Source organism: Mesocricetus auratus, unplaced genomic scaffold, assembly GCF_017639785.1.
Source record: "Mesocricetus auratus isolate SY011 unplaced genomic scaffold, BCM_Maur_2.0 Super-Scaffold_100025, whole genome shotgun sequence".
Lineage (NCBI taxonomy): Eukaryota > Metazoa > Chordata > Mammalia > Rodentia > Cricetidae > Mesocricetus > Mesocricetus auratus.
In genome coordinates, this window is record NW_024429206.1 from 16,814,644 (window position 1) to 16,838,235 (window position 23,592).

Genomic DNA, 23,592 nt, shown 5'->3' on the forward strand with positions numbered 1-23,592 from the left:
GACTGTAATTTTTTAATCCTAGGATAAACTGAGAGGCCCAGGCACGTAAGTAGCAATTCCCCACTGGGGATGACAGAGGCCTTCAGCCTCCTGCTTGTCTGTGTTTCTCTGATGAGCTCTATGCACACAGCATACTGAAAATGGACCGTGATTTGCTTCTTACACCATCAAATCAGTCGCAGATCCAATGTGCTGATTGGGAGAGTGGGTAGTGCATTTTTGGCCCTCAGACAGACCATATACAGTGAGAGCAGATGTATCCTGGTGCACACAGCAGGTAGGTGGATCTACCTGCTTAATGTGAACAGTAGCTGGGTAGCACCTTCCCAGGTTTACAGGGTTCAATGCAGACAAAAGCCAGCACAAAATGTGACGATGTGGGATCTTGGGGTCAGGGATAAAGGGGGAGAGATGCTTGGAGTGCATGCGGAGGATACAGGCAGCATTTCTTGGTTTTGGTGTAATTTGTGATGTGAATCACCCTGTGATAACTCTTTAAGCTGGTTGCTTCTGGTGTGTGTACTTTTCTGCCATGCCATGCTATAATTAATTTTTTGTTTTTGTTTTTATTTAAATTTGAAACAAGCTTGTTTCACATGTCAATCCCAGTTCCCTCCCCCCTCCCCTCCTCCCGCACCCCATACCAACCCCACTCAACCCCACTCTGCTCCCCAGGTAGGGTGAAGCCCTCCATGGGGGAATCTCCAAAGTCTGTCATATCATCAGGGGCAGGGCCTAGGCCCTCCCCCTTGTGTCCAGGCTAAGAGAGCATCCCTTGATGTGGAATGGGCTCCCAAAGTACATTTGTATGTCAGAGATAAATACCGATCTACTACCCAAGGCCCCATAGATTGCCAAGGCCCCCTCACTGACACCCAAATTTAGGGGGTCTGGATCAGTTCCATGCTCGCCTCTCAGCCATCTATCTGAGGTCCATGAGCTCCCCCCTTGTTCAGGTCAGCAGTATTTGTGGGTTTCACCAGCGTGGTCTTGACCCCTTTGTTCATCACTCCTCCCTCTCTGCAACTGGGTTCCTGGAGCTCAGCTCAGTGTTCAGCTGTGGGTGTCTGCCTCTGCTTCCATCAGTCACTGGAAGAAGGCTCTAGGATGGCATATAAGGTAGTCAATCTCATTATCTGGGGAGGGCATTTAAGGTAGCCTCTCCACTATTACTTAGTTGCCCAGTTGGTGTCATCCTTATAGATCTCTGGTAATCTCAATAGTGCCAGATCTCTCCTCAAACCTATAATGACTCCCTCTATTACAGTGTTTCTCATCCTGCTCTCCTCTATTCTTCCACCGACTCAACCTTCCTGCTCACCCATGCCTTCTTCTCCCCTCCTCTTTTCCCCTCTCTTTTTCCCAGCTCCCTCTCCCCTCCCCCAAGCTCCCAATCTGCTCAGGAGATCCTGTTCCATTCCCCTTCTCTGGGGTACTATGCATTTCTTGCTTAGGGTCCTCTCTGTTTCCCAGACTCTCTGGCAGTGGGATTGTAGGCTGGCACTCCCCTGCTCCATGTCTAAAATCCAAAGATGAGTGAGTACATACCATGTTTGTCTTTTTGTGACTGGGTTACCTCACTCAGAATAGTTTCTTCTAATGCCATCCATTTGCCTGCAAATTTCAAGATTCCATTGTTTTTTCTTCTGAGTAGTACTCCACTGTATAAATGTACCACATTTTCTCTATCCACTCTTCAGGAAGGGGGCATCTAGTCTGCTTCCAGGTTCTGGCTGTTAGAAATAATGCTTTTATGAACATAGTGGAACAGACTTCCTTGTTGTATGAATGTTTATCTTTTGGGTATATGTCTCAGAGTGGAATTGCTGGATCTTATGGTAGACTGATTCCTATTTTTCCTGAGGAATCTCCATACTAATTTTTAAAGTGGGTTTAAGAGTTGACACTCCAGCAGTGGAGGAGTGTTCCCCTTTCTCCACATCCTTTCCAGCATAAACTATCATTGGAGTTTTTGATTTTAGCCATTCTGACAGGAGTAAGATGGTATCTCAGAGTTGTTTTGATTTGCATTTCTCTAATGGCTGAGGATATTAAGAACTTTCGTAAGTGTCTCTCAGCCATTTTAGACTCCTCCATTGAGAATTCTCTATTTAGTTCTGTACCACATTTTAATTGGATCCTTTGATATTTTGGAGACTTGCTTCTTGAGTTCTTTGTAAGTTATGGAAATCAGCCCTCTGTTAGATGTGAGGTTAGTGGCTATCTTTTCCCATTCTGTCTGCCTTTTTGACTTGTTGACTGTGTCCTTTGCCTTACAGAAGCTTCTCAGTTTCAGGAGGTCCCATTTATTAATTGTCAATCTCAGTGTCTGTGCTACTGGTGTTATGTTCAGGAAGCAGTCTCCTGTACCAATTCATTCAAGGGTACCTCCCACTTTCTCTTCTAAGAGGTTCAGTGTGGCTGGATTGATGCTGAGGTCTTTGATCCATTTGGACTTACGTTTTGTGCATGGCAATAGACATGGATCTATCTGCAGTCTTCTACATGTCAGCCTCCAGTTATGCCAGCACCATTTGCTGAAGATGCTTTCTTTTATCCATTGTATAATTTTAGCTTCTTTGTCAAAGATCAGGTGTTTGTACGTGTGTGGGTTAATATCAGTGTTTTCAATTTGATTCCATTGGTCTACCTGTCTATTTTTGTGCCAATATCAAGCTGTTTTCAGGTCTATAGTTCTGTAACAGAGCTTGAAGTCAGGGATGGTAATGCCTCCAGATGTTGCTTTGTTACACAGGGATGTTTTGGCTATTCTGGGTCTTTTGTTTTTCTATATAAAGTTGAGAATAGTTATTTCAAGGTCTGTGAAGAATTGTGCTGGATTTTCGATGGGGATTTCATTGAATCTGTAGATATCTTTTGGTAATATTGCCCTTTTAACTACGTTGATCCTACCAATCCAAGCGCATGGGAGATCTTTCCATTTTCTTTCTTCTTTATTTTCTCTCTGTAAAGACTCAAATTTCTTGCAATACAGGTCTTTCACTTGTTTGGTTAGTGTTACCCCAAGGTATTTTATGTTGTTTGTGGTAGTTTTAAAGGGTGGTGTTTCTCTGATTTCTTTTTCAGCCCATTTATCATCTATATATAGTAGGGCTACTGATTTTTTTGAGTTGATCTTGTATCCTGCCACTTTGCTGAAGGTGTTTATCAGCTGTAGTAGTTCCCTGGTAGAGTTTTTTTGGGGGTCAATTATGTAAACTATTATATCATCTGCAAATAGTAAAAGTTTGACTTCTTCTTTTCCAATTTGTATCCCCTTGATCTCCTTTTGTTGTCCTATTGCTCTAGCTAGAACTTCAAGTACTATATTGAAGAGATATAGAGATAGTGGATAATCCTTGTCTTGTTCCTGATTTTAGAGGAATAGCATTGAGTTTCTCTCCACTTAGTTTGATGTTGACTGTTGGTTTGCTGTATATAGTTTTTATTATGTTTAGGTATGTTCCTGTTATCCCAAATCTCTCCAAAACATTTATCATGAAGGGGTGTTGGATTTGGTCAAAGGATTTTTCAGCATCTAGTAAGATGATCATGTGATGCTTCTTTCTCAGCTTGTTTATAATGTGGATTACCTTGATGGATATTTGTATGCTGAACCATCCCTGCATCCCTGGGATGAAGCCTACTTGATCATGGTGGATGATTTTTCTGATGTGTTCTTGGATCCAGTCTGCCAGTATTTTATTGAGTATTTTTGCATCAATGTTCATGAGGAATATTGGTCTGTAGTTCTCTTTCTCAGTTGTGTCTTTTTGTGGCTTGGGTATCAAGGATATTGAAACCTCATAAAAAGAGTTTGGAAATGACCCTTATGCTTCTATTGCATGGAATACTTTGAGGAGAATTGATATTAGCTGTTGTTTGAATGTCTAGTGGAATTCTGCACTGAGGCCATCAGACCTTGGGCTTTTTTGGTTGGAGACTTGGTCTATTGAAATTGTTTATCTGTTCTTGATATAATTTTGGTAAGTGATATCTATCCAGATAATTGTCCATTTCCTTTAAATTTTCAAATTTTGTGGAATACAGGTTTTCAAAATATGACCTGATGATTCTCTGGATTTCCTCTTTGTCCATATTTATGTCCCCCTTTTCATTTCTAATTTTGTTAATTTGCCCGTTCATACTCTGCTGTTTGTAAGTTTGGATAAAGGTTTGTCTATCTTGTTGGTTTTCTAGAAGAATTAACTCTTTGTTATATTGATTCTTTGTATTGTTTTCCTAGTTTCTACTTATTGATTTCAGCCCTCAGTTTAATTATATCCTGGCATCTACTCCTCTGGGGTGAGTTTACTTCCTTTTGTTCTAGAGCTTTCAATTGTGCTGTTAATTCTCTAGTGTGACTATTCTCCAGTTTGTTCATGTAGGCACTTAGTGCTATGAACTTTCCTCAAAGCATTGCTTTCAAAGTGTCCCATAAGTTTGGGTATGTTGTGTCTTTATTCTCATTGAAGTCTAGGAAGTATTTAATTTCTTTTTATTTCTTTGTTGACCCAGGAATGGTGCTTTACATATTATTCAATTTCCATGAGTTTGTAGGGTTTCTGCAATTTGTGTTGTTGTTGAATTCTAAGTTGAAAGCATGATGGTCTGATAAGATACATGTAGTTATTCCATTTTTTTGTACCTGTTGAGGTTTGCTATGTTGCCAAGCATTTTGAGAAGGTTCCATTTGGTGCTGAGAAGAAGGTATATTCATTTTTATTTGGATGGAATGTTCTATAGATGTCTGTTAAACCCAATTGGGTCATAACTTCTATTAGTTCCTTTGTTTCTTTGTTAAGTTTATGTCTGGTAGTCCTGTCTAGTGGTGAGAGTGGGGTGTTGAAGTCTCTCACTATAAGTGTGTGAGGTTTTATGTGTGTTTTGAGCTTTAGAATGTTTCTTTTACAAATGTGGATGCCTTTGTATTTGGTGTATAGATGTTCAGAATTGAGACTTCATCTTGGTGGATTTCTCCTGTGATGAGTATGAAATGACCTTCTTCATCTCTTTGATTGCTCTTAGCTTAAAGTCTAACTTGTTAGATATTAGGATTGCTACCCCTGATTGTTTTTGGGTCCATTTGATTGGAAAATCTTTTCCCAACCCTTAACCCTGAAGTAATGTCTGTCTTTGAACGTGGGGTGTGTTTCTTGTGCAGCAGAATTATGGATTCTGTCTTCTAATCCATTCTGTTAGCCTGTGTCTTTTTATCTGCAAATTAAGACTATTAACATTGAGGGATATTAATGACCATTGGTTTCTCATTCTTGTTTGTTTTGGAGTTGTTGTTGTTGGAACTGTGTGTGGATTTCTACTCTTTTTTTGGTTTGCCTGTTGGTAAAATGGCATTATCCATTGCCTATGTTTTTCTTGTTGTAGTTAACTTCCTTGGATTGGAGTTTTCCTTCTAGAGCTTTCTGTAGGGATGGATTAGTGGATACATATTGTTTAAATCTGGTTTTGTCATGGAATATATTGTTTTCTCCATCTATAGTGATTGAAAGCTTTGCAGAGTATAGTAGTCTGGGCTGGCATTCATGGTGTCTTAGTGTTGATAGAATGTCTATCCAGGACCTTCTGGCTTTCATAGTTTCCATGGAGAAGTCAAGTGTAATTCTGATAGGTTTGACGTGTGTTACTTGGCCCTTTTCCGTTGCTGCTCTTAATATTCTTCCTTTATTCTGTATGTTTGGGGTCTTGATCATTATGTGTTGAGGAGCCTTTTTGTGGTCCACTCTATTTAGTGTTCTGTAAGCTTCTTGTACCTTCATTGGCATGTATTTCTTTAGATTGGGGGAGTTTCATCTATGATTTTGTTGAATATGTTTTCTGGCCCTTTGAGCTGAGTTTCTTCACCTTCTTCTATACCTATTATTCTTATGTTTGTTCTTTTCATGGTGTCCCATATTTCCTAGATATTTTGTGTTAGGGTTCTGCAGTATTTCAAAATGCAATGTGAGTGTCGATGGAAGGACTCTAGCAGATCCAAACATGGCAAGCACAGCTGAGCATGGCAAACATTTCACCAGCAGGTTTTGCCTTGTATCCCTCTCCCCCATTCCCTCTGTCTTTCTAATCTTTCAGTTAGATTACATTCCTAAAGCCAGCTACCAAGGTTCATTCCCTTAGCCACTTCCTCTGCCTGAGGCTGACCACCAATGTGCAGCTATCGTTGTATTGAAGTCCAGCAATCAAAAGGCTACCCTAATTAACATGGTCAATCAGAATGAACCAGCTCATCCTAACACAGGGTTTCCCCCTTTCTCTTTATAAACTGCCATTTTTCTATGGGCCATGCCTGTCTTCTCCCTGTACAGAAGCGTTCCTTGTCCCTCTAGGGCAAGTAAATCTCCTTTGTGCTGAGAACTTGATCTTGGTGTGTCCTTCCTTTCATCAACTTCTTATCTTTTCCTGTAGAAAATAATGGATGGCACTGTACCTTCATATCTCATGCTCAGATACTGATGGCTTGGCATGATTCTTCTAGAACATTATTACTAGGAATATTGTCTTCTTGGAATGTATGCAAGAGGAAAGATGTCTCCAATCAAATGTCAAATGTCAGGAGCCCCATTCTTCCCTGAGTCCTGGTGGCCAGTGCTCTCTTGTCTATAAAATTAGCATTATGCAGCTCCAGGCCCTGTAGCAACAGGTGGGGGAGAAATTGTAATGCTTCTGATATTTTGCTGGGAGCAGAGAGTATTTGTAATCATACCAACTTCTCCCTAAGTTCATTTTTCATCCCCTGCTTAAGCTCAAAGATCCACAAATATCAGACTGCTAAAAAGCAAACAGTTTGCTATGAATTGTACTTGGGATGAAGTTGAAATTATGAATTAAACAGGGTTTCTCTGTGTAGTCCTCGCTGTCCAGGAACTCACTCTGTAAACCAGCTGGCTTAGATCTTATAGAGCTCCACCTGCCTCTGCTTCCCTAGTGCTGGCCTTAAAGGCAGGAGCTACCACTGCCCAGCCTTGAATGTGTTTTTGAGGACCATTGGAAAGACAGAACACCTCATCTCTGTAAACAAGTGGGAAAGGGCGTGGCCTCTAAAGCTGAACCTCCACTTCATATACTTTTTTTCTGTCTAAATGAATACATTCTGTCACCTAAGCACAAAAATAGAAGGGCTTTTTCAATTCCTTCATAGTTAAATAGTAGCTTAGACTTAAAGGGGCCAGGGAGGTTACTATGACAGAGAAGACTGATGGGTATTAGAATAAAATATTTATTTAATTGCCTGAGATTTCTCTGTGAGCGAAGGAGCTTTTTTTCATCAGCAAAATGAGCACGTGCGTATCAGATTATCTTGCCAGCATTCATATGGAGCTGCTGGAATCGGCTTCAGCTAAGGCCTCGTTACTGTGAATAGCAAGCAAGATGTATGCAAATCATTTTCCATTATAAATATAGATTATTTTCTCTTTCCACAAACTATGGCGGCCACAATAAAAATGATGAACTGCGGTGGGAAGAAAGACGTAGCAATTGGGAAGCTGAGGGAGGGCGTTTGTGTTTGGTTTATCAAATTATGCACCTTTTTATCTTCTGAGTTAATGGTATTGTGTTCATAAGCTTTGCATAGTCTAATTTATTTCCCCAGGCTGCAAATAGTTTTTCCTTTGCCTAGCCAGCTTTCTGAAGGCCTGGCATATAGGCCCCTGTTGCTGGCTTTTGTCCTCAGTGTCTTAGTACATGGAGGTACGGGTCTGGAATACAGAAAACCCCAGCCAGCCGCACCCTGCAGAACTTGGCCATCACCGTCCTTGGAATGGGCTGTCCCTGCCACACAATTGATTGTGCTGGACTTTGCTCATGCAGATGCAGAGTGTGTCATGTGGTGCCTTGTGTATCTCCAACTCTCACCAAGCTGAGGAACCAGAAATGGCTAGGTGCCTTGGACAAGCCATGCCATACCAACGTAGAGTTCATATCACCACCACTGCAGGCACTGTGGGCATTTGGCTTTCAAGTTGCCATGCAGATGTGGTACCCTGAATTCAACAAACTCTTTGGGGGATGTGTCTTAGCAGTATGGCATTGGTGTAACTGGTACCCAGTTTTGGGTTCCATCCCCAGTATCTTAAAAACAAATGACTCGCAGTGCAGAACATCTCAGCTGCACCAGCTTTTAGGAAGGTGCTGAAGGAAGTTTATCCACACAAGTGAGTGGACAGAGGATGAAGCGATCACCTGGGCTGTGGTTGGTGAAGGGAGCCAGGGGCACAGCAGGGCCCAGATCAAATGGGAACAGGATAGTAGAGGCAGGGGACTTACCGGTCAATGTGGTTAGATCTGATATGGTCAGCCTCCTTCTCTGCAGAGTAGGTGTGACTGAATAAGCTCCCAGTCCCATTGTCAGGATAACTCTTGGTCTTACACCCTCCTCCCAAAGGAGGTAGAAATAGAAAATTATTTTTTCATTAGTATGTGTGAGCTAATGAATAGCAGCTTTAAAATTACCTTAGTTTGGGGGCTGGAGAGATGGCTGAGAGGTTAAGAGCACTGGCTGCTCTTGCAGAGGTCCTGACTTCAATTCCCAGCACCCACATGGTGGCTCACAACCATCTGTAATGAGATCTGGTGCCCTCTTCTGGCCTGCAGGAATACATACAGACAGAACACTGTATACATAATAAATCTTAAAAAAAAAGGTTTAAAAAATTGCCTTATTTTAGTGCAGAACATATATAGAAGAAATAGTTATAGAGATCAAGCATGGTGGCAAGGGCCTTTAATCCCAGGACTTTCAGGTGGAGGCAGGTGGGTGTCTCTAAGTTCAAGCCCAGCCTGGTGTACATAGTGAGTGCCAGGTCAGCCAGGGCTATATAGTAAGATCCTTTCTTAACAAACAAGCTCCCAAACAACTACCGGATCATTGCACTCCCAGCAGCTGTGGTAACCTGTAAAAGTACAGCACAGATGGAGGAGGGGGCATGCAAGCCCTCATCCCTAGCTGAGGAGCTGTGGACAGTTAATAGCTATTAGGGGAGGGAGATTCAATTTTCTCTAGGGGTGCATTCCCTGCTAGGTTGACCATACTCCAGAGGTTTGGGTAGCAAGAACTGGACTCAGTGGGGTATTAAAAAAAGCAAGAGATTTGATGTTTGGAGGGGTTTGGGAGGTAGGAGTCCTTAAGGGTGAAGAGTAGGGGGTGGGTGAGTATGATCAAAATACATTGTAGACATGTATGAAATTGTCACCGAATTCATAAAAATATACCTGAAAGGAAAAATACCTACAATTCAAATCTCTAGTACTAGATGGAATAATTGGCTCAAGTGTTTGCCTTTGTGTCAAATGTGGCATCCCGGAGGGAGTATTTGAGAGACAGATGACCTCCCATCTCTTGCTATTAAAAGACACGAGGGAAATATACGTTACCCCATTTGAAAAGAGGCTCGGAAAACCGTCTTTGCTGTAGCTCCGGATGATTTAAAATTGATCTGTAGCGTGTCCCACTTTTGTATCCTGAGCCACAGAGAAAATAGTCACCTGTGATTGTAAGGCAAGCTGCTTTGAGGACTAAGGGTTGTGTGGGGTTGCTATTCTCGGGGTCCCCCTGCTGTTTTCTTCTCTTGCCTTAGCAGTCTCATTCAGAGGTGCCCCACAACCTTCATTTCAACTCCACCTGCAGCAAAGCCTTCCCTGTTCAGATAATCAAACGTTTTTCTGCGGGCAGATAGATTGCCAAAGTGGTTGTGAGTGTACACATACATGTTCCTTTATGCATCCGCACTTACAGTGCAGAAAGAAAGAAAGAAAGAAAGAAAGAAAGAAAGAAAGAAAGAAAGAAAGAAAGGAAGAAAGACACCATAATTCTAAAGGTTTTGTTTTTGGAGCGGTCTTAGTTGCATGTAAACCTAGAGAGAAGGACACAAAGGGCTCCCTCGTAGTCATTACCCCATGCGCATGGCTTCCTTGACCCTGGTGGAGGCTACATTCTTTACAATTGATGAGGCCACATTGACACATCAATATGATCAAAAGTCCAGAGTTCACAGTGGGAGTCATCTTGGGGTGTACGCTGTAGGCACTGGACAAAGATGTGCGACATGAACTGATCATCACAGCTCTGTGGAGAGCCATTTCACAGCCCCACGTGCTCCTAGGCAGCCACTGATCGTTATTGCCTGCACACTTTTGCCTTTTCTGGAATACCAAGCCTTTGGAATCTTCTGGGATGTGGCTTTTTCAGGTTCACATATGACCTTCCTCTTCTTCCCATCATGGCCCCATAGCTCATTTCTCTGTTGTTCTGATGATATTCCATTCCAATGTGCACACTCTTTATTGAGACTTTGTTTTGAGGTAGGAACATTTGGGATCCAGGGAAGAAATGATAGCCACACAGGTGTCTCCACAGTTACAATACAATGGGCATCATTTATTTTCAGCAAAATTTTTGGACTGGGTAAATGTGGTCTAGTTTTCATGTCATTATTATTATTTTGAGATGTCCCTTACCCAAGACATGACGTAAAGCATCTAAACATTTTCAAACAATGGGAAAAACAAAGGACATCATTTTTCAGAGTGAAACCAAAACCCTAGATCCATATAGATCAGGATATAGACTAGGCTTTATCTATTTTACCTGCTGCCTTCTCCCGATATTTCATGTCACAATGGGACATTTTGCCCATACAAAGAGGTATACATAGATTAGAACCAAGTCCCCACTCTCAGGCAGCCTTACACCTAATGTGACCAGCTAGTTGTCCAGTGGAAGGTTTTATAAAAGTTATTGGGTTCTAAGTCAATCAACACACTGCAGAGATAACTTGTACATGGATGTTTAACCCATCACTATACACAATAGCCAAGCTAATTATCTCAGGAGCCCATCAACAGAGGAACAGAGGAGGCAGGGGGTGTACTGTGTACACACAGGAGAGTTTTATTCAGCTGTAAGGAAGAATGAAATCTTATAATTTTCTGGAAAATTAGTGAATTAAGGAAATTAAGCCAGATGTAGAAAGACAAATATTGCATGTATCTTCCCGGCTGTGGTCCCTAAATTCTTTATAGGTATGTAAAACCATGTGTATTTGTACACGAGTGTGTATGTTTGATGTGAAAGTGGGGGAAGTTTGGGGAAGAAAAGAGACTCGGAGAGAGGAAAAGGGAAGGACTAAAAGGGAGAGGAAGGGAAGTGGGGGACAAGGTCAAAGCATGCCATGTGTTCTGAAGGAGCCATCTTTGTGAAGCCCAGCACCATGCACAACAAATACGTTAATCAAAAAAGTGCTTAAAATTGTTTTAGTGTCTCTAGGACATCCTTGACCAACAATGCAAGAGGTATCCTACACCTGGAATTGGGTTTTAGTTTTGTTTTTAAATATTTTATGTATTTGATTGTCTTGTCTGCATGTGTGTCTGTGCACCAAGTGTGTACAGTGGCCAAGGAGGCCAGAAGAGGTATCTTTCAGAGTTCATGTTCTGGATGGTTGTGAGCTATCATGTGGATGCTGGAAATCAAATCCAGGTTCTTTGCAAGAGCTCTTAAGTGATGAGCTGTCTCTCCAGTCCCAACAATACATACATATGTATACACACACACACACACACACACACACACACACACACACACACACACACAGAGAGAGAGAGAGAGAGAGAGAGAGAGAGAGAGAGAGAGAGAGAGAGAGAGTTTATAAAATAGTAGGTTTCCATGTGGCTTTTTAAAGCATCCTTATAATTATAATTACTCATTTTTCCATTCCCACTCCTCAAACTTCCTCATTATTTCCTTTCCTATTCATATTATCTGTGTCCTATTATCCATTCTCCCTTAGATCTTCCTTCCCTACTGCCCCTTTTCTAGAGTCCTGGCTTCTGTAGGCACTCTGAGTTAAATACAAATCAAAAGATTTGGCACGAAAGTCTGCATATGGTTGGGAACATGAGATTTATATTTCTGGATCTAGGCTACCTCACTCAACACATTTTCCATTTCTATGAATTTACCTTCAAATTTCATTTCAATACAAAGGTTTTGTTGTCAATTTAAATACATGCTTTTTGAAATAAAGAATATTCAAATATATAATTTTATATACATATTATAATTTATTTAGGTCTATGTTTACAGTTAAAGCCATATTTCATAAATAAATCTGTGAAGATTCTCACATATATTTTGATTTCATCTTCATCATCTTTCTTAGGATTTCTAGGTTGGGCAACAATAGCTGGACACTGTGACTGAGAATGTGGATAAGGCTGTGAGACACTAACATTCCTGCAGTGTTTGAAGCTAAATATTAACAATGGGACCCATAGCTTGATAACATCTTTAAGGTCCATGCACACACCCTCATGTCTTGATATGACACTGTGAGGTCGGACCTTTAGCATTAGTAACTGGTGGTTTGAATAGAAATGACCCCCATAGACTCTTGTGTTTGAATGCTTGGCCCATACAGAGTGGCTCTATTGGGAGGCGTGGCCTTGTTAGAGTAGATGTGGCCTTGCTGGAGGAAGTGCATCACTGTGGGGGTGGGCTCTGAGGTCTTAGATGTTCAAGTCAGTCTACTGAAGATCAAGATGTAGAATTCCCAGTGCCTTTTCCAGCACCATGTCTGCCTGCATGCCACCTGCCATGATGATAATGGACTAAACCTCTGAAACTGTAAGCCAGCCTAGTTAAATGTTTTCCTTTATAACAGTTGCTGTGGTCATGGTGTCTCTTCACAGCAGTAGAAACCCTGAGTGAGGCAACAACAAAGGACACAGACACCCAATGCTTTGTCTCTTTTCAATTGTTTGACAGACTCCATGAATTTCAAATCAGTCCAATAGAGTTGAGTTGGGCTGAAATATCTTCCTCAGATTCTATTGTGTACTTCTAAATATTGTTTTGATGGTACTGGTTCACTTGAAGTCATGCTAAAGAGATGGGCAGAATAATTATCCCTTTAACGAGATACTATACGGTTCCTTCCCAGAATTCCTTTCCTCTGGTCAGTAGCTTACAGGGCCACAGACATGCAGCTTAGTGAATGCGCTCACTTTTCTGAGTTACTTAGAAAAAAAAGTAAAATTAAAAATTTTTTTCTATCTCTTTTCTTAGCATGCTTTTCCTAACACCTTGGGCTTCCCTGATGTTTTTAGTTTTCTAACTCTTTCTCTCAATTTTCCATTCAAGATATGTAGGTTCCTGCTTGCCAAGTATCTGACACTTCTGCTGACTTCACCCAGATAGGGTGGCCTTTATCCTCCATTCTCCTACTCCAGGCAGCTGCCGAGATTTACAGCTTGCTTGCTCTGAGGGCCTTCCTCTAAACAGTAATTACATTGTCCTTGAACTTAAAAAAAGATTGCTCTGTAGTAAAATCTTATTCCAGGGTTAGTTGCAGTGACAGTCTCCTTCCCTGGGGATGGACACCCTTGTACCTCTGTTTGTCTCAGTGAATGCCTGTAAGCAAACCCCTATCCTTTATGCTATTAGGACATGCAAAGGGTTGAGTCCCATGAGCTCCTGGGCCTATGGGTGCTACTCAGAGGACATTAAAAATTTATGCATAGAAAATCTGGGTTGTTGTTGCAAGACCTGCTTCCGGTGTCAGATGAAGGCCACTCACCTACAGGTGCCATATGGCAGTGAGTGGATTCTCTCAGCACCCGCCCAATGGTCTCTGACAGTCGCTGTGTTACCGCCATAAGATGCATCAATGCTTCCAGCCAGGGCAGAATTCTGGGGGGAACCTGAGATTCCTGGGGAACCATGAAACATATCTACTCGTTTAATTTTCATCTGAAATGCTTGGCCAGCTAAAGACTTTGTTTTAACTATCTAATGTTGATGGGAGAAGGCCAATTTATTAAGAATTCTAACTGCTAAATTTCTTCCCCATGGTAGGTAACTTCCCACACTCTGGATATTAATTGGGGCGGTACATGGAGATCACACAGCAGATAACTTCACGTCCCTTTGGATGCTTATGCTTAAACTATTAGGTAAAGTGATTTGCTAAGTTCATTCTGTAACCAGAATCACACCCTCCCACCGCATTACTCCATTCTGCAAGTTGTGTGCCTACACACCTGGCTGTTGTGCATCTTGCGTTGTTATATGTATTTCTTAGTTCCGCACAGTGTATTGTGTGCCTCCATGGCTCTTCCTTCCAGAAGAAGCCTGTCTCAGAATCCCTTCAGCCAAGTGGTTCTTCTGGGCCGTTGCAGTAGGGAAGCTTAAATAAAGAAATCCAATGAGACAATGAGACACCATGGGAAAGGGTCCCGGGGTTGGCAAATAAAGAAAAGGCAGATTTTCCTCACACAAAGACAAAGGTGCCATCTCCTTAAAACACTTAATTCAATTTGAAGGGAGAAATAATTGCCTCCTCCAGCCATTACGTCGAAATGACCATAGGGAGGAAAATGAACTAACTTCACCTTCATTAACACTATGGGTCACAGCCAAGAGTTGCATTAGCCAGGAAGCCTTCTACAGGGGCATGGCTCCTCCCGATCAAAGCACAGTGCTCCCACGAATAACTCTGTGAGAGTCGATGGAGACTTTTCTGTTTCTAGTTGTCTCTTCTGATCATGGTGTGGTACACAAAGGTCCATGGCTGGTAGCAAGGTGATGCAGGACTGTGGAATCAAGAAATGATTTTTCCAGGTTTCACTGATGCCAGCGCATGGCAGTGGCTGATGGTGTTACTGCCATTGATCTTGTCTTACAACACCAGGCAACTATATATTGCCTTTGTCCAGGACATCCCAATATGGGCACCTATTCCTTTGATGCTACAGATAAGAGCTAGTCCAACTACAAATACAAACTTCCTCAGTAGGAAAGAGCCAAGCCAAATGCTCCACCATCCTGATATACTGTTGGGATTCTGGTATTAAAACTGTCTTCTCAGAGAATTCTATGTTCTGCAGTACATATGGGGGTTATCATTTTTTTCTAAGAGCTGTAAAGCAAGCATTCATCTATGAAGGTGGAGAGGATCTAGGAGGGGTTGGTGAAGGGGAAGTGTAGTTAGAATATATCATATAAAAATTATTTTTCAATAAAAAAGTTTGGGAGTGATTGACAGTCATTTGGCTCACAGGGGAAGCAGCCCTAAACCAAGCAATCTAAACAAATCTTGTATTGGTTTGAAGGAAGCTATTTTGCAGCAGCTGGTGTGCTCTGTTTTACACCTACCAAATCTGAAAATAATGAAGAAGTTGATGTAAATAAATGCTCAAAGTGGTGCAGAGACGACAGCTGGGTGCTTGAAGGAAGCCGTAGGCATGTGGCCTTCCTCACCTGTGCATTCCTGCTGCACAGCAGAGGCTTCACACTTCCCTGGAATCATCTGAACACAGGAGGTGCAGGAAGCAACGAGATGTCTAAAGAAGTCAGTGTGGCTGAACTGAACTCCCGGAACCCAGCTGCAGAGAGGGAGAAGTGAGGAACAAAGGGGTCAAGACCAGGCTGGAGAAACCCACAGAAACTGCTGACCTGAACAAGGGGGAGCTCATGGACCCCAGTCTGATGGCTGAGAGGCCAGCATGGGACTGATCCAGACCCCCTGAATGTGAGTGTCAGTGAGGAGGCCTCGGCAATCTATGGGGCCTCGAGCAATAGATCAGTATTTATACCTGGCATCCAAATGGACTTTGGGAGCCCATTCCACATGGAGGGATGCTCTCTCAGCCTGGACACATGGGGGAGGGCCTAGGCCCTGCCCCAGATGAAATGACAGACTCTGGAGATCCCCCACGGAGGGCCTCACCCTTCCTGAGTTGCAGAGTGGGGATTGGGTGGGGGATTGAGGAGGTTGATGGAGGGCGGGGAGGAGGGGAGGGAGAGGGAGCTGGGATTGACTTGTGAAGCAAGCTTGTTTCTAATTTAAATAAAAATAAGATTTTAAAAAAAGGTGGGGTAGCCAGGCGGTGGTGGCACATGCCTTTAATCCCTGCACTCAGGAGACAGAGGCAGGTGGATCTCAGTGAGTTCGAGGCCAGCCTGGTCTACAGAGCGAGTTCCAGGACAGCCTCCAAGAGCCTCCAAAACAATGCAGAGAAACCCTGTCTCAAAAAAAAAGTCAGTGTGGGTTGGGAGCCCTGGGTCTGGGGCTTTCTGTTTAACCCATGCCTGCCCATGACATTACATAACCCTTCTGAGGTTCGACTGAGTCTGTAAACAGATGAGAAACTTCATTCTCTGGCCTAAGAGACCGTGGCTCCTGACACTGCCATAACACACCTTTGGGTGAGCTCCATACATCTTCGTTTAACATTCTGAGCTCCTGTCACCCAGGAAGTACTAGTCTGTCCTTGTTTTTCTCATCATCCAAAGTTGTCTGGGTGGTATGCATGTAGTCACAGTGAAGGTTTCTATTGCAGTGAAGAAAAACCATGACCAAAAGCAACTTGGGCTACATATCCTGAATCGCAGTCCATTGAGGGAAGCCAGAGTAGGAACTCAAAGTGGACAGAAACTGAGGCAGAGGCCATGGAGAGGTGCTGCTTACTGGCTTGCTCTCCATGGCTTGCTTAGCCTGATTTCTTATAGCACTCAGGACCACCAGCCCAGGGATAGCACCACCCAAAACGGGCTGTGCCCTCCCACATCAATCTAATTAATAGACTGCCCTACAGGTTTGCCTACAGCCTGATCTTATGTATGCAATTTCTCAGTTGAGGTCTCCTCCTCTCAGAAGACCCTAACTTGTGCCAAGTTGACATAAAAATAAGCTGGTGCACATGTATTATGATCTAAGTAAGAGAGCATCACTTAGGGACCAATTCTATACATTTGATCCACAGACATTTGGCCAGGGGTCTCAGGGTGATGACAGCAATTGATTTTCGGGGGGGGGGTGGAATGTGAAAGAATAGGCTTTGACGACGTGAGAGCGCATTGATGATGTAAGACACATACATCCACCCCTGTGTGCAGCTGCATGGACTGAGCACCTAGTATGAGCAGTGGGACCATGAAGAGATGACACACAACTTAGGGGCAGCAGTGGTAACAGGTTTGCAAGTGTGGTGAGTCCTAGAGATTTCATGGCTAACCAGGGGAGAGACATTGCCAAAAGGTGGCAGCGAAGAAGGAGGCATTTCTCAGTTTAAGACAGTAAAACAAGTGGGATCACCCCTGCGTGCAAACTTATCCCACTTGTTTTATTGTCTTAAACTGAGGCTAAACTGGTTCTAAGACATGGATAGAAGAGGAATAGCAAAGGGAGTTCCAGGGAAGATGGATGTAAGTGCCTAGATGCTGCAGTATAGAGGTAGGGAGACCTTCTGGGCCGGAGAACTGTGAAGGATGGGAGTCCTTGGGGTCTCTGACAGTTGCAAGATTTCTTCTATCTAAGGTTGTACATTGAGGAGATATGTAAATTATCTCAGTGGATGAAAGTTTGCTTTCTAGACTGTTTTTCAAAGTACTTAGATGTGCAAAGGTCTGTTTGCTGCCAATAGGCTCTGAACCAACCATCCCAGCCCTGTGAATACGTCACCTATCTAGGCACTTGAGTAAGGAGCAATGTCTGTCTCGTTAACACCACTCAAGATAGTAGATCCACTTTCTCTGATATCATAAGCTAAGAGTGGGGCAGACATGTTTGGCATGCATGCGTCATTCATCATCATCCACATTCCCATTCATGTATCCATTTTATCCACCCACTCATGCATCATTGTACTCACCCATGCTGCGTGCATCCATTCAACTCATCTACATTTTCATGCGAGCATGCATCATCTATCTTTGTATCCACTCATGCACCCATGCATCATGCATCTGTGCATCCATCTACCTAGACACTGGTGTACAGGGTCAATGTCTGCTTCATTAATACTATATAAGGCAATAGATCCTACATTCTTGGAGACTGTAGACTAATAAGTGAGCCAGACATATCCATGCATTCATCATCCATCTTTCCATCCATGCAGGTATACATCATATGTCCATGTATCTATCCATGCATCTGTGTATCCATCCATCCACCCACCATGAGGCATGCATGCATCCATCAAATACCGACTGGATATTTCTTCATCTCTGGTACTGTGCTGGGGATACAGGGCAGAGAAATCAAGTCATGTCTGATGTCCTATTAATAAATCATAATTAGTTCATGAGACAAGTTCAGAGTTTAGCCTAAGAACAGGCAGGAGGAGTTGTTACAGAGGGTGTTACTAAGTGATGAAGGTCTCACATCTACAGGAAGAGTAATTTCCTAGAGGGGTGGCAAACACTTTGACAGAGAGTACCTAAAGGGCATTCTAGGAAAAGCATTCGTAAATGAGAGAGCAGTGTGTGATAAGGCTCAAGGCTGGAGGATGCCACATGAGTTTGGTGGAATGCTAGATTGAAGGATGTGAAGAATGAGGCATCAGACTGTGTATCAGCAAGAACAAGATGAAGCAGGACCTGTGGACCACACTACAAAAGGGAACCAAATAAAGCTTTAAATCACAGAAGTGCAGGCAGTCCCTGCTGATGGTGGGGAAAGGAAAGTTGGTTGCTAGGACACCTGATGGGGAGCAGGTCCTAGGAAGAACCAGAAATCATGTATCACAGACACCACACAAAGAAGGGGGTTTAAGTAGGGGCTGATGAAGAAGTGGGGGCTGGAGTCCTATACTTAGGCTAAACTCTGGACTTACTTCATGAATAGAAGAAAATGATTTATTACAGAGCATCACACATTGTCTTCATTTCTCTGTCTTGAATGCCCAGCACAAAACCAGAGATGAAGGCAAACATTCAGCTGATGCTTTATGGATGGATGGAAGCGAGTGTGTGTGTGTGTGTGTGTGTGTGTGTGTGTGTGTGTGTGTTGGAAATATTGATGGATGGGTGAATGGAAACATGAGTACATGGATGCATGAATGGATACACCTGCCTCATCCATTAGTCTATGGTCTCCAAGAAGCTGGAATGTGTTGCCTTAGGACAAGGACAAGTGGATTCAGCTGGTGGCTTGCTTGAGGGATGAGGAAGTGCATCCCTCTGTGGAATCTCCTTGGTGCCTCACACAGCATCCTGCGGGACATTGGCTCTGACTGAGTGCCTGCCACTATAGAGGATGCTTTATTCTTTGCTAAAAAGCATGTTTCATGAGTATCTACTGTGTACTAGATGCTACTTAGGGGTATAATGGTTTTGCCTCTGTAGGGTTTGCAGTCTGTGCAGACACAGACAGTAAGTGAGCAGGCAGCATTAAGCAGTTGTGAATGGAGAGAAAATTAAATCTTGGTGGACAGTGGAGAGCCCCTACTTTAGATAGGTTGGGAGGGAAAGATGCGAGATCCAGAAATGCTATTTTCAGAGAGAAAAAAAATCTATGGTTGTCTGATCACCTCTGAGCCTTCTTGTCATTTGTGATCAATGATAATTATTTTCATTACTTTATCTAATGTAATGAAAGGTGAATGGGATAGCGGAATTAAATGGGGTGGCTGGTCTTGCATGTCAAGGTGACTGGATAAAGAGATGTCTAGGACTGGGGAAAAGTAGCTGTGTGCTGTGCGGTTGTCTCCAGAGAGGACCGGAAAGTGGGACCATCAGTGTGGGCAACATCTCCCAGCAGGTTGCAGCCCAGATGAAAGGAAGACAGAAGAGGTTGAGCTCTATGTGAGCCTCTCTCTTGGGTGAGTGTCTTTTACTGTCACTACAGCCTGCTGACAGCAGTCTCTGGCTTCTTTGACCTTTGAAAGTGAGCTCAATACTAACAGCTCTTTAAGGGACACATTCCAACCTTCCCACGATGGATTGTGGTTGTGGGGCTTCCCAGACTGGGAGAATTGTCCTTGCCTTCCAAATTGCACATACTCATCATGGGGCTTTCCAGACTCTTATGCAACCCAATCAAACAAACCCCCTTTAATCGTATATATTACGTGTGTGTATATTTTGTTTGTTCTGTTCTCTATAGATCTCTGACTAAAATAGTGGGCAGTTCAGTAAATTTCAGGATATATTCTGTTATGTCAGAAAGAGAGACAGGCTTTAAACTGTCTCTATACTGTGAGTGACGTGTGGCCTTAGCGGGAAAGAAGAGTGTAGTGGAGGAGGACGGTACACCATAGGAGAAAGCAGTATGAACAGAGACAGGAAGCAAGATGTGCTGTGCCACAAGCAGCAAGGGATTTAGGGGACAGGGCCTGGGAATTCCTAGCCAGTTGGTTTGAGCTCTGAGAATATGGATGTTGTTTTTCGTGATCAGAGGTGATCAGATGCATGTAGGACAGAAGCCAAATGTCTCAGATTCTGTGTGTGTGTGTGTGTGTGTGTGTGTGTGTGTGTGTGTGTGTGTGTGTTACATTTTCCATATGAATGGAGGGAGGGCTAGGGTTGGGTTTTATGTGAAGGAACAGGTACAGGCACAAGTTAGAATTAGTATTATCTAATTAGGTCCCTAGGGCTACTCAGATCAAAGTCCCCAACACACATGTGTCCCCTCCAACTCTGTTGTCCAAAACAGTTGTCCCTAGAGTCACTGCATGCTGAACTGGGAGAGTGGAATGGAAGGGATTTTTAAAAATGTATGTGGGACTATGTCTTTGAATATCTCATCTTTGCTGTTCTTAGCCTGCTGGATGATGCCGTAGCCAGGTTTGGGACTTAAGCTATTTGATCAGGTGGGGCCACAATGGTCAAGGGTATCATCTGACATCTCAATTTCCCTTAGCATTTCCCAGGGTGGGTCCAGGTTTTGAGAGGTCTGCAGCCTTTACATCAGAGAGCCTTGTAAGAAATGAATGTGCTGTTTCAAAGGCAAAATTACACAGAGACATCTGTGTGAAGCTTGTCCCTCAAGGTCCATTCATCCCACAGTAAGGCTACCTGGTCACTTTGCCCACAGGACCTGGAGACCTTACCTTACACAAGTATCTCTCCAGGTGCAGAACTCATCAGAGATGTGCTCAGAGATAGGTGTGAACACATGCTAAGAGAATTGGTGAATCAAACATGGAAGCTAAGAAATCTCTAATAGGTCATGTGCCTGCTGGAGAACAGGAGCATCCCAAGTCCTTAATGTCCAGGAAGCAGATGGTGCACCTCTCAGGTCAAGGCTGAAGGTCTGACAGCCCAGGGGGGATCCTGGAGCAACAGAATCAGCTTTAGCGGTCAACTTGTCAGAAACCCAGAGTCAACTGGAAAGAGGGAATGTCAACTGAGGAATTGCCTTGCTCAGACTACTGGCCTGTGGATATGTCTGGGGGGCATTTTCTTGATTAACAATGGATCTGAGAAAGCTCAGTCTTTTTTAAGCAGTACCATACCAGGAGTTTTGGTACTGGGTGCTGTAAGAAAGCAGGCTGAGCAAGCCATGGGGAGCAAGTCACTAAGCAGTATCCCTCTATGGCCTTTGCATCAGTCCCTGCCCTGCCTTCCCTCAATAATGGATTGTGAGTTGTCAGCCAAATAAACCCTTTCTTCCCCAAGTTGGTTTTGGTCATGGTATTTTATCACATTAGGGAAAGCAGACTAGAATGTAGTTCCAGAGTCCCAAAGCAAAAGAATGCAGATGTCAAAGGCAAGAGGAGAAGGTGGGCTCACTCTGAAGGGAATATTCTCTTCCGTCTTACTTTATAGTTACATTCACCATGTCCTAGCTAGCTAGTGTCCATCTTCACAGAGGGCAGATCTCTCCTGTAAGTCACAAGCACACACCCCCAGACTCCACTGAGGCGGCTCAGTCTTTCTAATCAAATTCCAAACCACATGAATTTCCTTTCCAGAAGAGGATCAGGCTCAGTCCTACTGAGCATGAACGATTATTGAATTATGAACTCCCTGGGCATCCCTTAATCCTGTCAAATCAATGCTCAAACCAACTGTCACGGGTATGTCCCCCTCCTCAGGAAGGTACTCCCTGCTCCCCTTAATCTGATGAAGTCCACTTCTTTCTCAGACTGCAACTCAAGTCCATTTCTTGAGGAAGAAAGCAAACATTTGAGGGCCTGAGGTGCCTGCCAGCCAGGTGAGTAGGGACAGTCATGGCCAGCTTCCAAGGCTGTAAAGATCAGACATAGTCAGAGGGCTGTCACTATTCTTGGTCCTGGAGTCTGACTTCTCAGTGTGGATCAGGGTCCCTGGGCGTCCCTCCCTAATGCATGACAGTTGGTCACAGTAACTAGTATATAGTAGATGTGCAGTAAGGTGTGAAGAATTCATGGCTGAACCAAGACTCTGCGTCTTATTAAAATTCTTAGACTTCTAAATTGGTTTGAGAATAATCTCCTAGCTCTGTTAAATAGAAGCAGGAATGAGCAATGAGCTGCTTTGGTGGCTGTCTCCCCCATTCTTAGGTTACCCATGACTGTCCTCCGGTAGTGGAGACAGCCTGCACCTAGAGATAATTTTTTCTTTGGGGAAGTCATTGTCAAAGCTGCTTCTATTAAAAAAAACAAGCTTCAAAAGTCTTATTATTCCTCGTTGTCTAAATCTAGCAGAGTTGCCCTGGGAATGTTTTCCGAAATGACTACAAATGAAGTCACCGTGAAACGACCCAGAAAACAAGTCTGTCCGACAGTAGGAAACCCCACCTGTAACAGTTGTCAAATGGACAATTGTGTAATATGTACGCTATACGCTAAGCTTAATGTCTGCCTAGAGTGCAGTTTTCTCATTCATGTCTTCTTCATTCTCATCTCATCTGCAAGCACTGACTTCTCGCCACCTGAAACTGGACTTGGGAATGCATGCATTTGTGCAGCATGCGTTTCTGCAGCTTCTAGCGTCAAGATACTCATCCTTTACTGGCTCTGAATTAAGATGTGCTTAATGGGAGGTGGAGACTAAATGGTGAGGCTCTGATATAAATACAAGATCATCACTTTCTGTTGATAGCTCATTGTCATCTCAAGCCAAGACTATCAGAGCTGAGTCACAAGGGAGTGAAAGCTTGCTCAGTGACAAGTGTCGCTGTAAAAGTGAACTGAACTGTTCATCGTGGGTGTGTGTGTATTCATATGTGTGTGGGGGGTGAGTATGTGGAGGTCAGAGGTTAACTTCATATACCTTCCTTGGTAGCTCTCCATCTGTTTTTTTGTTTGTTTGCTTGTTTTTGTTTTTTGAGACAGGCTCTTTCTGAACTTGGAACTCACAACAGGAGTGGCTGCCAGTTCCTGGGGCTCTGCCTATCTTTTCTCCCAGCGAAGATTACTGCCATCCTGGCCAACACTTTAGTGTGGGGCCTGGGTGGTCTGAGCTCTCTATTCAGCCCACTGGTCCTTGTATTTAAAACTCCAGTTGAATTCAAAGTTGCCTGGGAAGGAGCCAAGCCATAGGCTTGTGGGTTGGCCCTAGCTAACAGTCATTTTGAAAGATTTGAACTGATGTTTAGTGAAGATCAAAGGATGCAGATGTCCTCAAGCTCTGATTGTGCATCATAGCACTAAGGTCAAAAGGTAGGTGTCCACTGTTAATCTCTGGGTTCAATTCCCACTTTAATTAATGAAAGTTTGGATAGTCAACACCGTAGAACCCTGGATTTTTTGTTATTTTCAGTCCACACCTTTCCCAATGGGCTTCAAGAATTAAATGAAATAAATGAATGTTTCACATGATACTTAAGAAACACTAAGGATTTTAAAAGTTTGTATATTTTTGAAGCT